The 25,353-nt window shown below is 38.4% G+C and overlaps 1 protein-coding gene and 1 pseudogene across 2 annotated transcripts in view; both read right to left on the bottom strand.

Moving 5' to 3' along the window:
• Positions 1 to 25,353, bottom strand: part of LOC147365799 (uncharacterized) — a 571,237-nt gene that overhangs the window by 82,958 nt on the left and 462,926 nt on the right. The window lies entirely within an intron of this gene.
• LOC147365800 (ralBP1-associated Eps domain-containing protein 1-like) lies at positions 408 to 23,964 on the bottom strand (annotated as a pseudogene). Its single transcript, XR_015132266.1, has 4 exons — positions 23,925 to 23,964; positions 4,983 to 5,121; positions 3,840 to 4,830; positions 408 to 3,560 (listed from the first exon to the last, which is right to left on the bottom strand). The product of XR_015132266.1 is annotated as a ralBP1-associated Eps domain-containing protein 1-like (transcript).

The following is a 25,353-nucleotide window of genomic DNA, read 5'->3' as shown; positions in this document are numbered from 1 at the left end:
ACAAATCTCATACAACCGTTCTTTGAGCTAAACAGTCTGTTAAAAGGAGCAAATTTTGGGGTGGCTGAGAAATATGGAAGGGAAAAAGGGAGGGTTCATAGGAAGCTGCTTCTGGACATCTTGAATTGTCCAGGTTCCTCAAATTAAGCACTCCCATCTCTAATAGATTTGATCCTTTTCCAGTGTTCTTCTGTCAATGAATAACAAACACCATTATTCAGAAACTTTGAAAACCAAAATCTTTCCTTTGCTTCACAAATTTAATCTATCACTAAATCCAGTCTGTTTTACCTGCTAAAATCATACAGTTCTGTCCACTTCTTGCATCTCCCATCTATTATAACCTCTTTCTTAGAAGACGGTGATAGCTTAAAAAAATATATATTTATTTGGCTGAGCCGTGTCTTAGTTGCGGCACACAGGATCTTTGATCTTCGATGCTGCATGTGGAATCTTTAGTTGTGGCATGTTGGATATAGTTCCCAGACCAGGGATTTAACATGAGCCCTCTACAGTGGGAGCTCGAAGTCCTAGCCACCAGGGAAGTCCCTATATAGCTTTTTAAAATTGCCTATATGCATGCATGCTCAGTCGCTTCAGTCATGTCTGACTCTTTGCAACCCTATGGACTGTAGCCCACCAGGTTCCTCTGTCCATGGGGTTCTCCAGGCAAGAATACTGGAGTCGGTAGCACTTTTTTATTTTTTAAACTTTACAAATTGTATTAGTTTTGCCAAATATCAAAATGAATCCGCCACAGGTATACATGTGTTCCCCATCCTGAACCCCCCTCCCTCCTCCCTCCCCATACCATCCCTCTGGGTCATCCCAGTGCACCAGCCCCAAGCATCCAGCATCGTGCATCGAACCTGGACTGGCAACTCATTTCACACATGATATTATACATGTTTCAATGCCATTCTCCCAAATCTTCCCACCCTCTCCCTCTCCCACAGAGTCCATAAGACTGTTCTATACATCAGTGTCTCTTTTGCTGTCTCGTACACAGGGTTATTGTTACCATCTTTCTAAATTCCATATATATGCGTTAGTGTACTGTATTGGTGTTTTTCTTTCTGGCTTACTTCACTCTGTATAATAGGCTCCAGTTTCATCCACCTCATTAGAACTGATTCAAATGTATTCTTTTTAATGGCTGAGTAATACTCCATTGTGTATATGTACCACAGCTTTCTTATCCATTCATCTGCTGATGGACATCTAGGTTGCTTCCATGTCCTGGCTATTATAAACAGTGCTGCGATGAACATTGGGGTACACGTGTCTCTTTCCCTTCTGGTTTCCTCAGTGTGTATGCCCAGCAGTGGGATTGCTGGGTCATAAGGCAGTTCTATTTCCAGTTTTTTAAGGAATCTCCACACTGTTCTCCATAGTGGCTGTACTAGTTTGCATTCCCACCAACAGTGTAAGAGGGTTCCCTTTTCTCCACACCCTCTCCAGCATTTATTGCTTGTAGACTTTTGGATCACAGCCATTCTGACTGGCGTGAAATGGTACCTCATAGTGGTTTTGATTTGCATTTCTCTGATAATGAGTGATGTTGAGCATCTTTTCATGTGTTTGTTAGCCATCTGTGTGTCTTCTTTGGAGAAATGTCTATTTAGTTCTTTGGCCCATTTTTTGATTGGGTCATTTATTTTTCTGGAGTTGAGCTGTAGGAGTTGCTTGTATATTTTTGAGATTAGTTGTTTGTCAGTTGCTTCATTTGCTATTATTTTCTCCCATTCTGAAGGCTGCCTTTTCACCTTGCTAATAGTTTCCTTTGTTGTGCAGAAGCTTTTAAGTTTAATTAGGTGCCATTTGTTTATTTTTGCTTTTATTTCCAATATTCTGGGAGGTGGGTCATAGAGGATCCTGTTGTGATGTATGTCAGAGAGTGTTTTGCCTATGTTCTCCTCTAAGAGTTTTATAGTTTCTGGTCTTACGTTTAGATCTTTAATTCATCTTGAGTTTATTTTTGTGTATGGTGTTAGACAGTGTTCTAGTTTCATTCTTTTACACGTGGTTGACCAGATTTCCCAGCACCACTTGTTAAAGAGATTGTCTTTAATCCATTGTATATTCTTGCCTCCTTTGTCAAAGATAAAGTGTTCATATGTGCGTGGATTTATCTCTGGGCTTTCTATTTTGTTCCATTGATATATATTTCTGTCTTTGTGCCAGTACTGTAATGTCTTGATAACTGTAGCTTTGTAGTAGAGCCTGAAGTCAGGTAGGTTGATTCCTCCAGTTCCATTCTTCTTTCTCAAGATCGCTTTGGCTATTCGAGGTTTTTTGTATTTCCATACAAATTGTGAAATTATTTGTTCTAGCTCTGTGAAGAATACCATCCTGACCCTTTTATTGTTGAAATTAAAAAAAATAAAAGATACTTAAATACAATGGTGAATATATAGGACAAAACAGAATCATAAAATTTAATGCTGAATTAAGCAGTGAGCTGAATGTCTGGATCACCAAATTGGCTTTGAACCCAAAACCACTTAAAAATGGGTATGCTTTCTGTTAACAGCAACTGGCTTATAAGTGAAAGAATGGTCGAAGCTGTTCCAGTTGAACTTCAGGGAAATTCTCTTCTCAAGAACATCCTTTAACTGTTGCTGCAATTGATGGTTCAGTCTGGCCGAAACTGTGTTGGTTTCCTTATTGCGTTTAAATGAAACCTGAATAGCTTTCTTATCTTTCCCAACAGACCAAGGAATAGAAGGTTGTGATGCAGGAACAGCAGCTAGGACACCTGTCTTCTGTGCATGATCATCAACTTCTGGCCTTAATTCATCTTCTGATTTTAATCTCCTTCAAACAGGTTTAGGTGGTGGAGCAACAGGTGTTGTGTCTTTGTTGACATTGGCAGGAGCACTAGCAGCTGTCTTTTCTTCAATTTTACTATCTGTTTTGGCAAATCAAAGAGAACTTGCGGGATCAGAAGCTTTTTCAAACAGCAAGACCTCTGGATGTTTCTCGGCTTCATCATCTGTTCTTCATTTGCAGCAAACACTTCCAATTGGCTGAAATCTGCAAAATTTGGTTGTTCTGGTATCTGCTGAGGTGAGGTAGCAATGTGAGTTATTAGGCCATTGGCATCCACTGGGCAGTGCACAACAGGACAAGGAGCCTGTGAGGGCTGTGGTCTTGGAGGCACTGCAAGAGATTGGGCAACAGCTCCAGCCTGTGGCTTTCTGTTGTGATGGAAAAGATCTGGTTTATACCTAAAGATGATGATCTAGAATGAGAGGGCTGAGGCCTTGGAGGTGGAGGTGGTGGTGCAGTGTTTTTAGGAGAGGTTCCTGAATGAGACCTTGGATGAGTTACATTGTTTCCAATCTGTTCTGGATCTGAAGTAAGAGAGTCTGAAGTACTGTAACCATCTGCTACAGTATTTCCAGAAGCAAATTTCACTGATGAATTTATCTTATTTTCTTCTGAAAGGTCAGGTGTTTTCACAAGCAATGGGCTTAGTGGGATTAGTACGATCATTGCCAGTTCTTCTAAGTTCCATTTCCTGCATGTGGATTTTGCTTGGAGTCATACGAATGGGATGGAGAAGACAATGGCACCCCACTCCAGTACTCTTGCCTGGAAAATCCCATGGACGGAGGAGCCTGGTAGGCTGCAGTCCATGGGTTTGCGAAGAGTCGGACACGACTGAGCGACTTCACTTTCACTTTTCACTTTCATGCATTGGAGGAGGAAATGGCAACCCACTCCAGTATTCTTGCCTGGAGAATCCCAGGGACAGCGAAGCCTGGTGGGCTGCTGTCTATGGGATCACACAGAGTCGGACACGACTGAAGCAACTTAGAAGCATACGAATGGGAACTGGATGAACAATAGCAGTATCAGGATCAGCTGGTGCAATGTTAGAATCAAATTGGGTCAGAGTTTGTGAGCTTGAAGATCATTCACTAAATGTCTCCCACTGCTCACTGCTCTGATTCAGCTGGGACCAAGTCTGGTTTAGGGACAGCATTGACAGAGATTTGCTTGGAGGAGCCTCTGCAGGAGAGCCTGAATAACCTCTCACCTGGCTGATCCCCAACGTCTGCTGAATCTTCCAAACCAATCAGTTTGGGCATTAAGCTTTCAGGGAGTTTTTCTCGTAAGTCATAGCCATTGTTCCTAGCAACTACCAGATGAAATGCAGCACAAAACTCAACCAGTGTCAAGGCTCTATCTTTATCAAAATCTGAGAGTTCCCAAATATGAGAAAGTTGAATAGGAAATTTCAATTTTGTAAAAAACTCTTTAGCTGTAGATCCTGCAGCTAAACAGGAATCAATCTGTTTAGATCAGGCTGAACGGTTTTAAATTGATTTACATAGACTGTCTTTGTTCATCTGTTATTTCCCAAGGATCGTCATAACTACTGGATTGCCTACGAATTTCATTGGCAGTTGTAGCTGAGGCTACAGTTCGTATTGTTGTCTGGTCGTAGACAGAAGCAGGATGCATGGTTAAAAGAGTACTGGTTAGTGGAATATCTGCAAAACTGACCCAGTTTTCTTGAGGTGGAGGTGGAGAATGTCCTACCTACACTGCGTCACCAGCAGAAGAACCTGATTGTGCTTCACCAAAGGGAGCCCAGAATGGCCCAGGCTCTGCAAGAGGCCTCTCACTCTTTCCTCCACTGGGATGACGGTTTTGATTCCTCCATGTGTGTGGAGAAGTTGGTGGAGACTGCTGTGGTGAGACTACTGGGAAGCAGGTTCCTGCTGATCTATAGATGCGTGAGACTGGGCAGTATCATGGCTTGTGGACCCCTTTTTCACTTGTCCCCTGCCAGGTGGTGGGGGGGTGGGTTACACCATAGTTCAGTTCAGTTCAGTTCAGTCGCTCAGTCATGTCCCATTCTTTGCAATCCCATGAATCACAGCACACCAGGCCTCCCTGTCCATCACAAACTCCCGGAGTTCACTCAAACTCATGTCCATCAAGTTGGTGATGCCATCCAGCCATCTCATCCTCTGTAAGACTCTTGATTTTCAGAATCTGAAGAATATGAGGTTGCATGACAAGATTCCTCTTCATTCTTTGAAGCAACAAATCTTGGCAGAGGACGGTCCTTTACTGTATTTATACTTTCTTCTCCAGGGGATCTTCCTGACCCAGGGATCAAACCTGCATCTCCTGCAGCCCCTTCGTTGCAGGTGGATTCTTTACCTCTGGGCCACCAGGGAAGCCCTTTAAATTGTCTACTTAAATACAATTTGCTTTTCCCCAGCCAAACTTGCCTGCATTCTATAGCTATCAAGTTCTTTTCAAAATGTGCCTTCTGGTCACATCACTCCACTCTTCAATTTTAAAGAAAATCTGTCTGTGACTTCCCATTGCTCTTAAGGTAAAGCTAAATCTAACACAGTGCTATCCTGTAGAACTTTCTGCAATAATGGAAATGTTCCCTGAACTCTCCAATATGGTGTCTACTATCTGCAAACGGGCAACTAAGCACCTGAAACGTAGCAAGTTCAACTGAGGAATGCAAATCTTAATTCTCCTTAGTTTTAATTACTTTAAATCCAAATTTAAACAACCACATCAGCCAGTAGTATCCATGTGGAGCTCAAAAGATGGCCCCTGCATTGTCTAGTCTCTACCTATTCTCTAACCTTTTCCTATACCAAGCTCCCTACCTCTTGGTCTCTCTGACTCACTCCTTTAAGTTTCACACATTCATTTTGCTTCCAGTTGACTCAAGAAAACTTTGCAAATATTATGCCTCTGTTAGGGGAATTCTTCCCATTTTTTTTTTCCTAGTTAAAACCTACTCATCTTTCAGAGGACTTCCCAGGTGGCTCAATGGTAAAGAATCCACCTTCCAATGCAGGAAATGCAGGGGATGCAGTTTCGATCCCTGGGAAAGGAAATGGCAACCCACTCCAGTATCCTTGCCTGGGAAATCTCATGGACAGAGGAGCCCAGTAGACTATAGTCCTTGGGGTCGCAGAGTCAGACACAACTTAGTGATTAAACAACAACATCTTTCAGAAGATTCAAGAATGAAAGTTGTGTCCCTAGGGAAGCCTTCTCAGCACATGAGGAGGCCAATTTCAAACGTGCTTAATTCATCATCATTGTCCTTGCAATTGTTTTAGTCTGATATTTATCTTTGTTGTTGTTTCCATAAAACTAGACTGTTAGATCAATGAAGGCATGGACCATTGTCACCCAGTAATTACTATTAGCATAGAATAAGTACTCTATAAATATTAATTACATCAAAGAGTGATTATTTTTTATTACTCTGTAGCTCCCAAAATTCAATTTGATTTGGGCTTTTGTGGTACTATCTTTGACCAATTTTTGTGTAAATACTAAGCATACAAAATAGCAACTAAAGAAAGTTTATCCCATTGCCAACCTCTTTCCAGACCAACAAAGGAATGGAATGCGAGAGCTTCCTTGGTATTTACTGATGCAGAAGTAACTGAACATCTGAGCTAAAAGCTCAAACAGTGATTATTAGTATCCAATTTACCATAACAGTCTAAATGACATTCAGGCTGACAAATTGGTGAAGAAAACTTTCATAACTTTCACCCACAATCTGAGCTGCACAAATCCCTCCGCTCTTTATATCTTAATTTAATCCTTTTTGAAGTCATTTGTTCCTGTAACTGGCATTTTAATCTCTTATGTGCTTCTGGTTGTCCCAATTTCTCACTTATCAGAATACTCTTCTGCAGCTTAATGCTTTAAAAGAGGCTTTTGGAGTTTTACCTAACAAGATTCTTATGTTCTCTTTCAAGGATCTTTGAGTTTTAATCTTTTTCTTCATAGTGACAGGCTCAATCCTAATTCCATGAATACATCTTGAACTTTTGAGGGGGACAGGTTTATAGGGCAATCTGTGTATTCATCTAGTCTGCCTCCCACCTTAAAGACAAAGATGTTGTCTCTCTGAATTCTTTAAAGGGCATGTAATAGAGACTAGTGTACTCTGCAACTAGGTGATTGTCCACACAAGATGGTCCCATTATAATCCCATAAAGCAAGGGTCCTCAACCTCCAGGCCACAGACTGACACCTCCTGTCAGATCAGCAGCGCCATTAATGTGCACAATAAATTTAATGCACTTGAGTCATCCTATGACCAACCTAGACAGCATATTAAAAAGCAGAGACATCACTTTACCGACAAAGGTCCATCTAGTCAAAGCTATGGTTTTTCCAGTAGTCATGTATGGATGTGAGAGTTGGACTGTAAAAAAGCTGAGCGCCAAAGAACTGATGCTTTTGAACTGTAGTGTTGGAGAAGACCCTTGAGAGTCCCTTTGACTGCAAGGAAATCCAACCAGTCCATCCTAAAGGACATCAGTCCTGAATATTCATTGGAAGGACTGATGCTGAGGCTGAAACTCCAATACTTTGGCCACCTGACACAAAGAACTGACTCATTTGAAAAGACCCTGATGCTGGGAAAAATTGAAGGCAGGAAGAAAAGGGGATGACAGAGGATGAGATGGTTGGATGGCATCACTGACTCAATGGACATGAGTCTGAGCAAGCTCTGGGAGTTGGTGATGGACAGGGAGGCCTGGCATGCTGCAGTCCATGGGGTTGCCAAGCATTGGACACGACTGAGTGACTGAACCGAATTCTACTTGTAATGTAGAATAAATATGCACTTATTACAATTGACTTGCATGTAATAATAATCAAGCTCCCACAGCCTTATGAGGTAGGCATTATTTACAGTCTGCAATCAAAACATCTAAAATCCAGAGCAGCTGAGTAATTACTGAAGATACTATAGATGGTGAGTGGCTAAACCATGCTTCACACTCAGTGTGATCCAAAAACTAAGACTCTTAACCCTGATCTCATACTGCCTGTTGTCAGGGTGGAAATTTGGACCCCATTTGGACCTTTCTTTATTCAAGAGCTGGTTATCTTTGTAGAAGCCGTTTTTCCCATCTCATATTATAATCTTTATGAACATTAAATAATTGTTGAATGAATGAGTAAATAAATATTAAACTTATCTCTGAGAAAGATTGTTAACTTGAAATGTGAATGGTGTTTGTTCATTAAATCAGGAAAAAGAAAAGTAAGGAGAAAGGAGAAATCTAAAACTAGGTTATTGAATCATTCTCCTATACTTCAGGAAACATCATTATAGGGGTGATACTATTATTTCTGTGTCTATAGAATATATAGATGTGAGGAAACTAGGCCTCTGAGAATTTAAGTAATTTATCATATGAAGGCCCTAGAAATCAGCACCATCAGTGTTTAAAAGCTAGATTGCCTGGTTCCAAAGCTCATGCTCTTAAACTAATTTACTATATAAATGTCACCAGGGGATCTGACATATCCTCTTGGGGTTTTAAGTCTATACATGTGTAATTAAGAGAACTTTGGTTAAGTTCTCGTTTTGCTATTAATGAATGCTATAATTCTAAATAATCATTTCCAGTTTGTGGCGAATTACTTACTGAGAAAATGACAGTGCTAGAGGTAATGCTATTTAAAATCTATGCTTGATCTAATGGTTCATTAGTCTGAAATTTACCAGCTCATTTTTGCAATCATAATTTATTCCAACCGTGATATCTTCAGTTTAAAAATGTGTATATACTAACTGGATGCAAACAATAGCTATTGTTGACACTGAAAATTTGACAAAATATTAAATGAAAGAGATGCTGAGTTATAGAGAAAGTTAAGTCCACCTAAGTATGACACATTTTCATGAGATTTATGCTAAAACTTTGAAAAAAACCCTAAATGTTCTAGCTGAATGACCTCATCTATAGCAATAGTTTTCCTGATACAGAAGTTACTTTATGTTTTAAAATGGTATCACATCTTCTGTTCTTTGAATCTAATTTGTCAATGACAGTGGCCAAGAATTGATGAATGATCCAGTAGAGAATTACATGGTATTTAGCTTTTCTGGAGAGATATGACATTTCAGGTTTAGGATGATTCATCTCATGGTTAACATGTCAAGTTTTCCTGTGAGATGTTAGTTGTTGCAAGAAATATAATGGAGCCATCACTGGTACATCTGGAGGTGGGCTAGAGTCTGCTGGCTACTCTGGTGTGGCTATGTGAAAGGATTGGCATGTGTCCAAACCATCTATTGGGCAAAGTCTTCTGAATTTTAGGCAACTGCTGATTTGAAACACCCTCTTGTACTCCACATGCAGTTAGTACTCCCCTGCTGTTCTGGAAAGCCTTATGTCCTGAAAATCAGTGAAACCATTAAAGAGTTTTATTGACCAACAAACCCTTGCTACTGTTAAGTCAGTTCAGTTGTGTCCGACTCTGTGTGACCCCAGAGATGGCAGCCCACCAGGCTCCCCCATCCCTGGGATTCTCCAGGCAAGAACAGTGGAGTGGGTTGCCATTTCCTTCTCCAATGCATGAAAGTGAAAAGTGAAAGGGAAGTCATTCAGTCCTGTCTGAACAAACCCTTGGGTGTTTCCAGAATTTGTGCTCAATCCCATCAACATTTATCAAGGTTAAATCCCTACTATTTAGGATTCACAGCCTACACAAGATACTTTGCTTTTCTTGTAGGCTTCCCATCTATTTAGCTCTTTAAAAGAGGTTACTAAAAAGAGAAGACTCTGTAGAGTTTACCCATCTAATTGGAGAAGACTCACCCACACAGGAGACCCCTGGCATTGCACCAAGGTAACGGGTGGTGGTCACTGCTGTGGGGAAAGATTGGGTTTGTATACATTATTATTAGGTGCTCACCACAGCCAACCTTAAACAGTTAAATCAAGGAACTATAAAATGGTCAAAAATGAGCACAGACTTGATTCTAAATTCTGGCTATGGTTCATGAGTGATGCTAATTTCTGAAAAGATTATCTCTGTGATTTAATTTCACATGGAAAACATCCTCCCTTTGCAAAGCTGAACCTGTGGCTTCCTGGGTTTCAGAGAAATCTTTCAAGAAGAAATCATCCAGGAGGAGATAGGCTATTATTTAAATGGTCTTGACGTTCCCATGACCTTCAATTCCCTTCTGACCTCACTCCCTTTCCCAGAGCCTGTCGTAAGCCAGGTGCTAGATGGGTACTCATCCCCCAGGCCCAATTTCTCTTCTCAATGATGAAATAGGCAGCATTTTTCTAAAATGACCTCAATAAGAAAGCAGAGAAAACAAAATTTATGAAATAAAGACAATAAAAGCATCCCAGCTAATAAAAAAACATGTTGCTCTTTATAGTATAGTTATTTCATACCATTTACTAGCGCTGAAATCAGGTACACAGTTCCTTCCAATAATTCAAATTGACACTCCAATGTGAACCCAATAATGAGTTCTTTAGAGTAAAAGGTATTTATTTTTATATACTATTACTTGTCCCAGCCTTAGTTATAATTTATAATTTTTTATTGAAAACTTGTTATATAAAAAAAAATAAATAAAAAATTAAAAAAAAAGAAAACTTGTTATATATTTTCATCTAAAGAGTGATTCTAATGATAGGCAGAATAACTATACCTGAGAAATATGGTTAAAGAGTGCTGCATATCATTCCAATCCCACAGAAAGGCAATGCCAAAGAATGTTCAAACTACCACACAACTGCACTTATCTCACAAACTAGAAAAATAATGCTGAAAATTCTCCAAGCAAGGCTTCAGCAGTAGCTTCAAAGTGAACAAAGGCTTCAAAGTGAACTGAGAACTTCAAGCTGGACTTAGAAAAGGCAGAGGAACCAGAAATCAAATTGCCAACATCCTTTGGATCACCAAAAAGGCAAGAGAGTTCCAGAAAAACATCTACTTCTGCTTTATTGACTATGCTAAAGCCTTTTACTGTGTGGATCACAGCAAACTGTGGAAAATTCTTAAATGGATGGGAATACCAGACCACCTTACCTGACTCCTGAGAAATCTGTATGCAGGTCAAGAAGCAACAGTTAAAACCAGACAGGGAACAACAGACTGGTTCCAAATTGGGAAAGGAATATGTCAAGGCTCTATATTGTCACTCTGCTTATTTAACTTATATGCAGAGTACATCATGCAAAACGCTGGACTGGATGAAGCACAAGCTAGAATCAAGATTGCTGGGAGAAATATCAATAACCTCAGATACTCAGATGACTCTACCCTTATGGCAGAAAGCGAAGAGAAACTGAGAAGGCTTTTGATGAAAGTGAAAGAGGAGAGTGAAAAAGCTGGCTTAAAATTCAACCTTCAGAAAACTAAGATCTTGGTGTCTAGTTCCATTACTTCTTGGCAAATAAATGGGGAAACAATGGAAACAGTGAGAGATTTTATTTTGGGGGGGCTCCAAAACCACTGTAGATGGTGACTGCAGCCATGAAATTAAAAGACTCTTTCTTCTTGGAAGAAAAGCTATGACCAACCTAAACAGCATATTAAAAAGCAGGACATTACTTTGCCAACAAAGGTCTATCTAGTCAAATGTATGGTTTTTCCAGTAGTCATGTATGGATGTGAGAGTTAGACCATAAAGAAAGCTGAGTGCCAAAGAATTAATGCTTTTGAACTGTGGTGTTGGAGAAGACTCTGAGAGTCCCTTGGACAGCAAGGAGATCCAACTAGTCCATGTTAAAGGAAATCAGTCCTGAATATTCATTGGAAGGACTGATGCTGAAGCTGAAACTCCAATACTTTGGCCACCTGATGCAAAGAGCTGACTCATTTGAAAAGACCCTGATGCTGAGCAAGACCGAAGGCAGGAGGAGAAGGGGACAACAGAGGATGAGATGGTGAATGACATAACCTACTGGATGGGCATGAATTTGGGCAAGCTCCAGGAGTTGGTGATGGACAGGGAAGCCTGGCATGCTGCAGTCCATGGGGTTGCAAAGAGTTAGACACGACTGAGTGACTGATCTGAACAAAATCCATCTCTGTCACTGGCTACTTATATTGCCTTAAATTTCCCAAGTTTCTATTCAGCATAAGGTACTGAAAGTTCTTGATAAATAAAATGCATCATTTGTTCTTGTTCACTGAGCCCTTCCTGAGAATACATAATAAATATGAGCGACAACTGCAATCCACTGGAAAATGCTCTGTTAGATGTCAGATAAAAAGTCTGTCATTTCAGTGGTGCCATAAACTTAGGACATGGAACCAAATTTTAAAAAATCTGCACATATTGGTAGAAGTAATGAAGTATTTGGTGGAAATTAATATTTCAAAATTAATTGTACAATAGCAAAAAGAAGTCATGAATTGTTTGTAATCTCAGGAGAGCAAACTCTAAGTTAATTATAAGTTCAGCATGGGTCAACAGTGTGAAGGGAGGCTCAGGAAGGGACTGTGGCCTTGAAGTGACTAAATGATGTCACTCTCAGTTTGGGCAGGGTAGAGGATCACCCCACTAAATCCTGCACTGGACAGGCCGCGCCTCAGTGTTTGATCTTGTAAGCTTGCCATTAGGAAATAAGCATGGTGGATATCACCTAGGAAACGGGGATAGTTTGTCACCATTTGTCATCATGAATGAAGGTTCCAGAAACTCTTCATTGTTATGAAGAGAATAGAGCTGAAAGAGTGGTCAGAAAGATGAGGTTTGAGCTCCTATTGTTTTATGTGAGAGTTGAGTAGTTTGGGGCAAGTAATTTTACCGCTTTAATGCTCAGTTTCCTCAGCTATAAAACTGGCATAATGATATCATCTTCTTTATAAAGTCATTGTGCAGGTCAAATGAGATCATTTAAGCTAATGCATTATCTAGGTTGTACATGCTATGCAAATACATGAGAAATAATTAATCCTGTTCTGAACACAAAACAACATACTGTGCAAGAGGGAGAAGCTCATTATTTATGATTTTCATAGGGTTAGAGGCAGGAGGTAGAAGTGAAAATGAAGCAGATTTGGCTTAATGGATGAAAGAAGCTAATAATAATTGATAATGTGTCAACAGCATCATTGGTTGCCTCAAGAAAGTAGTAAGCTTCCTCTCTTAGGAGGAATTCAGGGAGAAACTAGATGAAACCTGGATGGCGAGGTTGTGAGATAATTTACTGAAAGGTTTATAAAATCTTTTCTTGGTGAAAGAGTTTACCAATCTGTTGAGGTTTTGCTACAACCCCAACATGCATTTCCAGATCACTCAGTTGTTATTTGACAATAATTACAATGTCAGTTGGAGGCCCTAGCACACACTAAGCACCAACCATATTCCAGTGAGCCTAGAACATTTATATACATACCTCTCATGTTAAACCATGCATTGCAAAGGAAGGAACAATTCCACCTTAAGACCTGTCTCCTCTACCCCCAATAAAATATAGCTGTTAATAGGACAAGAAGTAGAAAAAGTGTTGTCCAAAATACTGCTTCTCCTTTCTTGTGCCAACACTTTCTAATCTAGCCCCCAAGACAGTGCTGAGAAAAGCAAGATTATATGGACCAGTAGTGTAGATTGCAACATATATGCAACAGCAAGCAAAAAAAAATCTATGCCACCCAGAAAATTATTACCTTGCAGAATTCATAGTTTTAAAAAATCTTGCCTGGCTCTTTAAACAGAAAAGAGCTCAACTCCTTTTCTGACAAATGGTATTAGTGATTCTACTTGGAGAAATGAGTAATCAAATCACACGCTTCAGAAAATAAGCTCAACACTGTAAGGATCAGGAAGATATATATTCCCTTCACAGCCCTATAGTGTTTGACAAACTGGCTCAGAGCAAAGGCAACAGCAATTGGAGCATCTTTGCTTTATTTCAATACATCAGCATCAGTTTGGCTAAGGGCCTTGAAAGGAGAGGGCCCAAAGGGGAAGGACAAATGCCAGCTTCCTTAATCTGAAGGTACCATGCAAAACACAAAGACTTTATTCTTCTTGCTGGCTGGGGCTCTCTTTTATGGAATATGTGAGAATAGATAAATACATTTTCTGCATTTTCTAAAAAATAAATGGATTGCCACTGGGGGCAAAGAATGATATGTGCACACAACATAATATTTTACTAACCCAGGTTTCTCTTTCTGTGGACTAATCTCTAAGTTCAGTTGAGAGAAATGAGGAAAATGCTACCAAGGGTAAATCTTTATTCATCTCTGGGTGTATTTGGAAGTCAACTTGTGAGCCCACTAACAGCAGGTTGAAAATTGTTGAGGAAAGCACCTGTCCTACCTTCAGTGATGACTTGCAGGGGATGAATGTGCCAAATGGGACATCCATGCGTCCCTGTGAGTTACAGCCTCATTTTTAATGGTACAGAACAAAGAAATAGCAACAGACGGTCATTGTAAATCCTTCTATTTTTCAGAGTCAGCTTTCAAAGGGTGAAAATTATTAGATAATTTAAAGCTCTTTGAGTTCAAATGAGAGAAATGGCAAGATGAGTGCTTTTACGATTCTTAGAGCCTTCTCTTATGAAAGAAAAGGTGACTTGCAAGAATCCTCTGATGAGCAGGCACAAGCAAATATGACTGTTAGAGGTGAAGGGAAGAATTTTTCAAATTTTCTGGTATAGATCTACAAGGTTATATATGCTACTGTATATTTGAGAGAAAGCAAGGCTTGGTACATAGGCATCCATCCATAAATACATTAAGGAGATAGGGAATTAATGACTGGAAGGCTTAAAAATTCTTGATAGCTGTCACATGGCCCCAGGACTAGCAAGACCCACATGGGCACAGGTGGAACTGTTTCTGAAAACTGTAGGATGTACTGTATTTAATCAAACCTCCTCCTGTTTAAGGCTATTTCCTATTCCAAATATTATAGATGGAGGCTGATCTCTTAACTAGGAAAAAAAGGGAAAGCATTTATAAAACATCCCTATCCTCTGATTTATTAAAGAAGACCAAAAATTCTTAAACCAGAAGGAAGAAATATACTCCAAGAAGATGGGTGAGGAGAAAGAGTGTCTAAGGAGGGGAGGAAGAGTCAAAAATGTCATTGAGAAGTTGACAGATCAAAGAGGATATTGGAAGAGTAGATAAATAAAAAAGAGTAGGCAGCATTTCCAAGACACACATATGAAGATTTTCTCCTAGAGAAAATCAGGGCACTCTACAAAACAGCAATAAACAATAATAAAATCCATGAGCAATAACAGATGTATGCACACTGTTAACATTCCGGGAAGAAATGATGGTGTATTTGTGTCTGCTGACTTTCTGCTGAGGCATATGGTGACAGCCATATGCAGAGATGGCATGGCTAATTGGCTCTTAGGCTGTCTTTCTGGAGTGTGAATCCAAGACATGACAGAAAGCCTGCCCAGAATCATCAACCTCACTCCCCTCCACTTCCACTGGTCCACATGGGGATGGAGAATTGAGTCACAAAAAGAAACATTTATCCTTTCAACATATATTTACTGAGAGGCACTTAGAAAGAGAAGACAAGAACAAACCCAGCATGACTTTATTCTCCTGGGGTCCCAAAGTTTGTGTTAAGATAAGCATTTATGAAATAATTACCAAGTGTGATTATTATTGCTATGACAGGGAAGTAAAGGATGCTATAAGGTGAGTCTTTCTTTGAAGAAAGAACAGCAGGTGCCAAGCCCTGGAGACAAGAAGGAAATAAAAATGGTCATCTGAGAGTGGGGCATCTCTAATAATCCTGACGATCTTGATTTCAAGATCACTCGGAAATTTCAAGGAAAATAAGAAACAAAATCACTAACTTCCATAAAATGGGGAAATATTTGTAAATCCAAATCATGCTATGATGAGGAAAACGATTAAGTTATTGTGATGGACTCATCAGAAATAAAAGGGAAGTCAAACCTCAGTTTCCGTAGAGGAAGAATCAAATGAGCTGTCAGACAGTTTACCCTGGAGAAACTACCCAAACATACAGGAATCTATGAATTTGAGGTAAAGTAGAGTAAAAATGGGACTCATGTAGGTATACCTGTGTGAGAATCATTTAAACCCCCAAGTAACCTCCAAGACACTAAGCAGTCAAGTGGTGTGTGTGTGTGTGTGTTTCTTGCTCAGTCATGTCTGACTTATTGCAGCCCCATGGACTGTAGCCTGCCAGGTTCCTCTGACCATGGAATTCTCCAGGCAAGAATGCTGGAGTGAGTTTCCATGCCCTTTTCCAGGTGATCTTCCCGACCCAGGGACTGAACCCTGATCTCCTGCATTGCAGGCAGATTCTTCACCATTTGAGCTACCTAGGAAGCCCCAAATGACCTCTCCTCCAGTGTATATCTTAAACAAAAAAAAAAAACATAAACCATAGTTTCCCACATCCCAGGACATATACTAAAGGTGAGAGAAAGAAATAACAGAAGGTCATTTACTCGGCATAACAACGTTTGACTAATAGGAATTTCAAAAAGGGAGAGCAAAAGAGATTGGGGTGATGACAGCATTGGTGAGAAAGGAAATTTTTCCTCGCCTGAAAGAAAGAAGTTCCTGATTGAATAGACTCACTGAAAGCTCTGTACAATGAACAAAATATAACCCACAGCAAATCACATCTTGATATACCAGAGATACAGAGAAGACTTTAAAATCTTCCAGAATGAAATATAAGACATAGTTCTGGATATTGGCAAATGTTTATCTCAAATTAGATTTCAAAGTATAGAAATAATCCCATAACAACTGTCACTATAAAGGAAACATGGCTCACTGTGGTAGAAAGCACTGAATTTTTTATTATATAATTCACTGTGAAGAGAGAAGGAAAATAAAATTTAAAAAACCAATGTGCATGCCCAATAATTATACAAATATGCTTGAGTTATAAAGGAAAATAAGTCATACAAAAAGAGAAATAACACAATTAGAAAAAAAGCAAATGCAAGGACTATTACAAGATCTGGGAGGGATTGGGGGCAGGAAGAAAGGGGGATGACAGGATGAGATGGCTGGATGGCATCACCAACTGGATGGACATGAGTTTGAGTGAACTCCAGGAGATGGTGATGGACAGGGAGGCCTGGGGTGCTGCGATTGATGGGGTCATAAAGAGTCGGACACGACTGAACGACTGAACTGAAGAATATCAGAAATGGCTACAAATTAAGTAAGATGTTAAAAAATGCTAAGAAAAATGAAAAGTGCAGTGTAACCCATGATTGATTAGAATAAGCAGAAAGAATACTCACATACTAAGGTGATTTTGGAAACACTTGGCTCTCTTAAAATGGAGAAGTTTCAACAAATCAGAGAGAAGCCTAGTTTTAAAAGGAGAAATTTACTCTATGCATCAATTTCATCATTCGAAAAATAAGGATAGTTCATGTTGTTGTTTTGAGAATTAAATGAATTAATACATGCAAAACATTTAAAAAATACCCAACGTGTAGTAAACATTCAGTGAGATTAATCATTTGTTTTTAATATTTTATTATTTTCTTATATATTATATATTTTTTCTGTGAATCCTCAAATCTACTCACATGTGACATGGATTCACTATAAGATACTCAGTGGTTCAGTAGTGACCTAACAAGAAAGGGAAAAATGTCTAAAACGGGGATTAGGAAAAAGTTAGTTTTCAGAGAATGGAAGAGACTGGATGATAGTATTTCAATTTACTATACCCAGTGTAATTTGGCAAATTCAGGTTAGACTGATACTGGGAAAGATTGAAGGCAGGAGGAGAAGGGGACAGCAGAGGATGAGATGGTTGGATGGCATCACCGACTCGATGGACATGAGTTTGAGCAAGCTCCGGGAGATGGTGAAGGACAGGGAAGCCTGGCATGCCTCTGTCCATGGGGTCGCCGTGAGTTGGACACAACTGATTAAATAAGTTCAACTTATACCATGACTATTTATAGGGGAATATTAGTAGTGATGATGCATAGGGCCAAGCACCGACAGTGGACATGTTCTTTTGTATTTAGAGCCAGATGTCAGGCATATAGTTGCTGGAAAGCAGAATGGACCCACAGCATGGTTGAATAAGCCAGGTAAGATTTGCATATCTAGCAGAAACAGGGAAAAAGAACACCAAGGCAGAAGTCCTGGGTTTTCGCACAGAACAGTTCTTGTTCCTAGCGTTAATTATTATTGTATATAAAACATGGACTATATGTTTATCAGTGCAATGAATAACATAAAACCTGGACTGATACACAGCATATTAGTTGGGTACCAACGGAAAGTATTTCTATTGCCAAATTCAGTTCAGTTCAGTTAGGTCCCTCAGTTGTGTCCAACTCTTTGCAACCCCACTGCCGAATTATGAGGTCCTAATGGTTCATATAAAGCTCCAGGTACAGATTTATAGAATTAAATTCATATGTCTAAAGGAGAACAAATCTAACGTAAACACAGTTACTAAGAGAAAAAATAACTCAGACCTTTAATTGATAATTTGAATAAATTAACTTTCAAAGTCTGAAGCTAGACAGCATGTGAAACATACCATGGTTAAATGTGACTTTCTTGGAATGTCATCCAATAAAAACAGTGCTGACTGAAGAGGAAATTTCAAGTTGCACCACTTGTCCAATTCTTCCAGTCTTGAACAACTCTTGTTTGCTTAGATTATCCATATTCAAATCTGTTTTCCTTGTTTTTAATCAAATTTAGTGGCTCTACATTTCTGGTTTAATAGTACTGCATTATCTTGTTTCCCCTGTCTACCCAGATCCTGAATATCCTGACCAGATACCAAGCCTGGAAAACTCTCTGCAGGAAGCTCAAAAACACAAACGGAAGTGAAATATTTGCTCACTGGTGTCAGGGAAAGCAGTAGTCCCAGAAGAATCACTGATGAGATTATACTTGGAATCTTATTTTTCTATTCTGAGAACTATACTAAATACATAATAGAAATAGGTAAACAGAAATATACAATGTCTGGGAAGCAAATCATTTAAGAAATGATGGAAAGAATCAAAGAGTGAAATTTTATAAGAAAATCACCCCCAAAATTGGTAAGTGTCCTATGGTCAAAAGAATTCAAACATCTTTTTTGGTAACCATTCCACAAAATATAGTATGAAATGTTACTGTTCTGTGTAGGTTATACTCTGTTCCAGTCTAATTTTTTTTTCTGTTTTCTGTATGTTACAACAATCAAGGACAAAAATTAACGTTTATTTATCATTTTCACAGTGTTCTTAACAGTGTATTGAATGGAGCAATGACAATGCATCAGAAATGTCTTTCTGAGCTTAAGTCAGGTTGCTGTATAGCCGACTGAGTTCTATTACAGAGGCTTTCATTATAAAAGAAATGTTACCGGGCATCCATTGTGAATCCTAAAAATGTATTAGTGTATCGCCCACTACACTGCCTAACACATAGCAAGTAACAGAAACCCAATTCAAACTTGCTCAAGAGGGAAAGAGGGAGAATTATGCTCATTTTATCATTTTCTCATTGAAAGTGGTATAATAGTCACATTTCATTTTGTTATTCCTTCCTTGTTAAAATGAAATTTTTACATACAAAAAGAATTCTTATCAGCTTTTGACTCTCCTGAGGTATATTTATACTGAACAGGTGAAATAATTCCTTACTCTTTATTTATAAATTTTGTAGTTTTCTTCATAGATTTTGTACATACTTTGTTATAACTAAGTATTTCATGTTTTGGGTTGCCAATGTAAATGATACTGTGTTTTTAATTTCAAATTCCACTTGTTTACTAGTAGAGAAGTAAATGATTGACACATATTAACCTTGCTTCCTGCAACTTTGTTATAAATACTAACTAGTTCACAACAGTTGTGTGTGTCTCTTTCAGACTTTCTTATAGAAGATCATGGCTTCTTCTAACAAATACAGTTTACTTATATGACAATCTGTATATCTTTTTTCCCCTCTTTTGGTGTCTTATGGCAATAGCTAGGATTTCCAGTATGATAATAAAAGGCAGTGGTGAGAAGGGACATCCTTGCCTTGTTCCCATCTTAACAGAAGAACTGGCAGGGTTTCAATTCATTATGGTAGGTGTAGATTTTCATTCCTTTTTTTTTTTTTTTTTAACTGATGTTCATTATTAAATTGAGGAATCTCCCTTCTGTTCCAAGTTTACTGATAATTTCTATCATAGATGGGTGTTCTGTCAAGTAAATATGTAATAAAATAGGTAAACAGAAAGATACAATATCTGGAAACTAAATCATTTAAGGAATGACAGAAAGAATCAAAGAGTGAAATTTTATAAGAAAATCACCAAAAAAATTGGTAAGTGTCCTACAATCAAAAGAATTCAAACACCCTCTTGGGTAAGCATTCCACAAAATATAGTATGAAATGTCACTGTTCTCTGTAGGTTTGTATCTGTGTATTGTATCTTTCTGTTTACCTATTTCTATTACATATTTATTCTACCAATCTATTGATATTATCATGTGATTTTTCTTCTGTAGTTTATAGTTTCTTGGAAGACAATTTTTCCACTGACTTGTGGGGGGTGGGAAGAATTTAGGATGATGCAAGTGTATTATACTTTGTGTACTTTATTTCTAATATTTACATCAGCTCCACCTCAGATCATCAGGCATTAGATCCCAGAGGCTGGGGACCCCTGATCTAGATTATTAATATCTGTGTTCTTGCCTGGGCTTCCGTCTATGGGGTCGCACAGAGTCGGACACGACTGAAGCAACTTAGCAGCAGCAGCAGCATGGAGTATTCCCTTTTTATCCTTTTAATGTCCATGGGATCTAAAGTGGAGGTTAAACTCACGAAAGTGTAGTGACATCCCCAAAGACTGGAACTCTCAGAGATTTTCTCTCTCAGGCTTGACTACACTGAGATTCCAGGGATTCACTGATTATAGTTCAGGTCTTCTCAGCCCAGTAGTGGTTCCTAAAGAGGTGGGTTTCTGCCCCAAGAAGTTGTGATCCTCTGTATCTGCCTGTCAGGCTTTGGCACAGAGGTTTGTCCTATTACCTCACTTCCCTGATGGATCTAAAATTCTTGATTTTTTAGTTTGTTCAACTTGTTAGGATGGAGTGGCAACGTCTATGTTTATTGAATGACCAGAAATCAGAAGTGACAGTTATCTTTTAAAATCTTAAATCTTATTTATAAAATAAGGAGGAGTTACTTTCAGTTCAGCTCAGTTTCTCAGTCGTGTCCGACTCTGCAACCCCATGAACTGCAGCATGCCAGGCCTCCCTGTCCATCACCAACTCCTGGAGTTCACCCAAACCCATTTCCATTGAGTCAGTGATGCCATCCAACCATCTCATCCTCTGTCGTCCTCTTCTCCTCCTGCCCTCACCCTTTCCCAGCATCAGGGTCTTTTCCAATGAGTCAGCTCTTCACATCAGGTGGCCAAAGTATTGGAGTTTCAGCTTCAACATCAGCCCTACCAATGAAAACCCAGGATATATCTCCTTTAGGATGGACTGGTTGGATCTTGCGGTCCAAGGGACTCTCAAGAGTCTTCTCCAACACCACAGTTCAAAAGCATCAATTCTTCGGTGCTCAGCTTTCTTTATAGTTCAACTCTCACATCCATACATGAGCACTGGAAAAACCATAGCCTTGACTAGACTTTAGTCCTACTTATATACTTTATATATTTATAATATTTCTCTGCATAGATTCAAATTTCTATCTGTTGTCATTTTTCTTTTTTCTGAAATATTTCCTTTTATATTTCTTGTAGTTCTGGTTTGGTGTGATCAATTCTTTTATCTTTTATATGCCTTTGTGCATGCAGGATCAGTCGCTTCATTCATATCTGACTCTTACAACACCATGGACTGTAACCCACCAGGCTCCTCTGTCCATGGGATTCTCCAGGCAAGGATACTGGAGTGGGTTGCCATGTCTTCCTCCAGGGGATCTTCCCCACCCAGGGATCAAATTCACATCTCTTATGTCTCCTGCATTGTTAGGTGAGTTCCTTACCACAAGAACCATCTGGGCCTTTAACTGTCTTTATTTTGCCTTCATTTCTGAATGGTATTTTCATTATGTTTAGAATTCTAAGTTGACATTTCTTCAAGTGTTTTAAAGATGTTCCTCCACCATCTTTTACCTTGCATTAAAAATTCAGCAAATGATCTCGATCCATCAAACAGTGGTATAAATCTGAATTGATCACATCCTCAGATGATAATGATTTATTCATTTCTTAGGCTAAAGAATAACCTGAGGAACAGTGCTGATATTTAAAACAGAAACCACATGAGCAAAGTGGACAGTACTACATCTAATAAGAGAAATATTTAAAAACTCAACCATGAAGTATTGATACATAACAGATTAGCTAAACTCAAATAGTTGTAGTCTTAACTCATTCAGTCTTAGTTCTGTGACTAAGATCATACCTAAACTGATCCCACAGTAACTTCCCATAATCAGAATATGCCAGCAACCTACTTAGTTTACCAATTATCAACAATTCCTTAGGTTGCCCAAACTTTTATATATCTTTCTTTTTTTTTTTTTCTAATTTTATTTTATTTTTAAACTTTACATAATTGTATTAGTTTTGCCAAATATCATTCTGTAACTTCTCCCATTCTATTTTTATACCTCTGAAGTGCATTTCATTTCATGTAGTAAGTTCAATAAACCTATCTTTATTCATTTAAATATATATATATATATATTCATTTAAACATATAATACTAAAATTCTTAGTTCCTAATTGTGCTAGACTGAATAATATCCACCCCCAACAATATCGATATCCTACTCTCTAGAATCTGTGAGCACGTTATCATATATAGCAGAAAGGACCTTACATACATAACTAAGTTAAGGATTTCTGAGACGGAAAAATTATCCAGGCAAGCACTTTATAATCACAAGGATCCTTGTAAGAAAGAGGCAAGAGAGTCTCACATACAGAGAGGACAATGTGATGCTGGAAGCAGAGGAATAAAAAGAGGAAGAAACTTTGGAAATTGATGTGCTGTTGGCTTTGAATATAGACAATGTGACCATGAGCCCAAGACTGTTGGTGGCTTATAGAGATAGAAAAGGCAAGAAAAGAGATCCTTCCCTAGAACCTTGAGAAGGAAGCAGCTTTGTGGGCCCGCTGTAGACTTCTGACCTCCAGAACTATAAGGTAATAAATTTGTGTGGTTTAAAGCCTCTAAGTTTGTGGTGATTTGTTGCAACAACAATAAGAAACTAAGGACATTAAGATGATTTCATACCTGTGTGTGTGTTTGTGTGGATGTGCACATTTTCAGAATCAACATGCCAGTGTTACATTATTAATAACAACACGATTACAAAGTCAGTTTAAGGGTTTATTTTTGCAGTTTGTTTGATCTTAGGGTATAAATCTCATGATGGATGTACAAGTCAATTCCTCATTTTAAATTTCTATTTAAATTTAAGCCACTAATATCCTACAGAGTTAGTGCTTTGTTTTGCCTATAATTTTTTAGGTGTTGATTTCTTTGTCTCATTTTGCTTTGATGTTGTTTCCTAACTATTGAAACATTTTCATATTTTCAGAGTCAAATTTTAAAAATAAGATATGTTTGAGGATGCCTATATTCAATTCCTCTCCCTTCCACTCTGGAATTTTCCTTCTCCAAGAAAGAATCTCATTTATGTTACTGGCCTGACAAGATGACATTTCTTTTCTGCTTTCCTATCTCACAGCATGATCTTTATTCTCAATTAAAAAAAAGAAATAACCATTTACACTTTTTCAAGGTAATTGCTCCAGGATTGTATTCCTTATTCTTCCTCTTATCTCTCTCTCTCTCTCTCTCTCTCTCTATATATATATATATATACACATATATATATTTACTATTAGAATGACCACTGATGACTCCTTTTATCCCCCTCCTTCTTTTTAAGTCATCTACAGAACATTAACACCTATCAGTATAGTAAGTGCAAATGCATGAAAACCAGTTACACGGTTTGACATATCATTCAGCCTAACAGATGATCTCTAGAATGGGACATATGCTGGCCTCAACACAGTTCACCCATCCTTAAGAATGGAGAGACTAGACGTCATCTACTCACAGGGAATGCTGTTTTCTTATTTTTCACTTTATAAGATTTATTCTTTTTACCTCTCCCAATGTCAATGACTTTGCCAACAAAGGTCCACATGGTCAAAGCTATGGTTTTTCCAGTAGTTATGTATGGATGTGAGAGTTGGACCATAAAGCAGGCTGAGTGACAAAGAATTGATGCTTCTGAACTGTGGTGTTGGAGAAGACTCTTGAGAGTCCCTTGGACTGCAAGGAGATCAAACCAGTCCATTCTAAAGGAAATCAGTCTTGAATATTCATTGGAAGGACTGATGCTTAAGCTCCAATACTTTGGCCACCTGATGCGAAGAGCTGACTCATTTGAAAAGACCCTGATGCTGGGCAAGATCGAAGGCAAGAGGAGAAGGGGAAGACAGAGGATGAGATGGTTGGATGGCATCACGGACTCAACAGACATGAGTTTGAGCAAGTTTTGGGAGATGGTTAAGGACAGGAAAGCCTGGCGTGCTACAGTCCATGGTGTTGCAGTCAGACATGACTGAGTGACAGAACAACAACATCAGTGAAGTTTCTCTGTTTTATAATACTTCCCATCCCTACCAGGTGCTCATTTCTTAAGCACAAATGAGGGAGTAGAATGTACTTTTCAATGATTATTTGGATTCTACACTTATTTCTCTCTTTGTAAAAATTTATTCTTTCCTCTTTCTTACACATAGGTGTTTTCTCACAATTAAATAATAATTTATTATATCTATGAAAGTCTCAGTAGCTTCTTCTCAAATATATTTTCATTCCTGATTTTGTATATTCTACAATATGATAATTCACTGTGCTACCCAGGCTTAGAATTGTGAATCAATGGCATCATCTACCATATAAATGTATACTATGGGCTATTATTGTACATATACATACACATATTTAATCTCTACAAAACAGGCATTTTCTTTCAGATTTTTAAGATGATGTAACAGAATTAGAGAAAATTAAAAAATTAATAGTTTGGACAAGGCTGCTGAGATATCAATAGTAGAGCAGAATTCAGATAAATGTCTCTTAGGCTCTTAAGGAAATAATTTTGCCACTTCACTAAGCTTTTTCAGTTCAAATGTGTAATCATAAAATTCAGAAAATCATAAAAAAGAAAATTTTATTTTTCTTTTATAATACCTCCATTAAAAAAGAATAAACCTTTCAATTCATTTTATGTTTAGAGACAGTTCAATAGTTAATAGTACATGCTCTGGAAGCAAATAGTTGAGGTTCAAATTTCAGTTCTGCTGAAACTTTGGCCAAACTATTTATAATTCACTCAGGATATCCTATGGTTTTTCCAGTAATCATGTATGGATGTGAGAGCTGGACTGTAAAGAAAGCTGAGCACCAAAAAATTGATGCTTTTGAACTGTGATGTTGGAGAAGACTCTTGAGAGTCCCTTGAACAGCAAGGAGATCCAACCAGTCCATCTTAAAGGAAATCAGTCCTGAATATTCATTGGAAGGA

Source organism: Bos grunniens, chromosome 9, assembly GCF_055505025.1.
Source record: "Bos grunniens cultivar Pamir isolate PY7600 chromosome 9, Bosgru_T2T1.0, whole genome shotgun sequence".
NCBI lineage: Eukaryota > Metazoa > Chordata > Mammalia > Artiodactyla > Bovidae > Bos > Bos grunniens.
Note: the sequence above shows the minus strand (reverse complement) of the source record. Positions and strands in the feature narration are given on the sequence as shown.